This window comes from Microcebus murinus, chromosome 7, assembly GCF_040939455.1.
Source record: "Microcebus murinus isolate Inina chromosome 7, M.murinus_Inina_mat1.0, whole genome shotgun sequence".
NCBI classification, from domain to species: domain Eukaryota; kingdom Metazoa; phylum Chordata; class Mammalia; order Primates; family Cheirogaleidae; genus Microcebus; species Microcebus murinus.
The window spans coordinates 100,546,024-100,546,432 of NC_134110.1; positions in this window are offsets into that span (position 1 = coordinate 100,546,024).

A 409-nucleotide genomic window follows, 5' to 3' on the forward strand; every position below is an offset into this window, starting at 1 on the left:
AGAAATGCTTAATGGAGTTCTACATCTGGAAGCAAAAGGGCAGTGTCCACCCACCATCATGAAAATATCCTCAATATAAATGGTAGATCATATACATGAGTAATAAAGAGAAAATAATCAAATGTAATCACTTCAGAAAACCACCAACTGCAAAGATAAACAAGAGAGGAAGAAACATATTATATTTAATGCCCATTGAATATAATGGGCTTATTTACCAAAGTAAAATGATGTTCTTACTTATCAAACTAAAAAATGATAGAAAAGACTAGATAGGTAGTTTGAATGCTTAGAAAAACAACTGATGTGTAATTTGTGTCCTGGGAATAAAGTCAGCACTTGTGAAAGCTTCAGTGATCCTTGATAGACTGGAATGCTTTAAGCATTAAGATGAATTCCAAATAGTCTA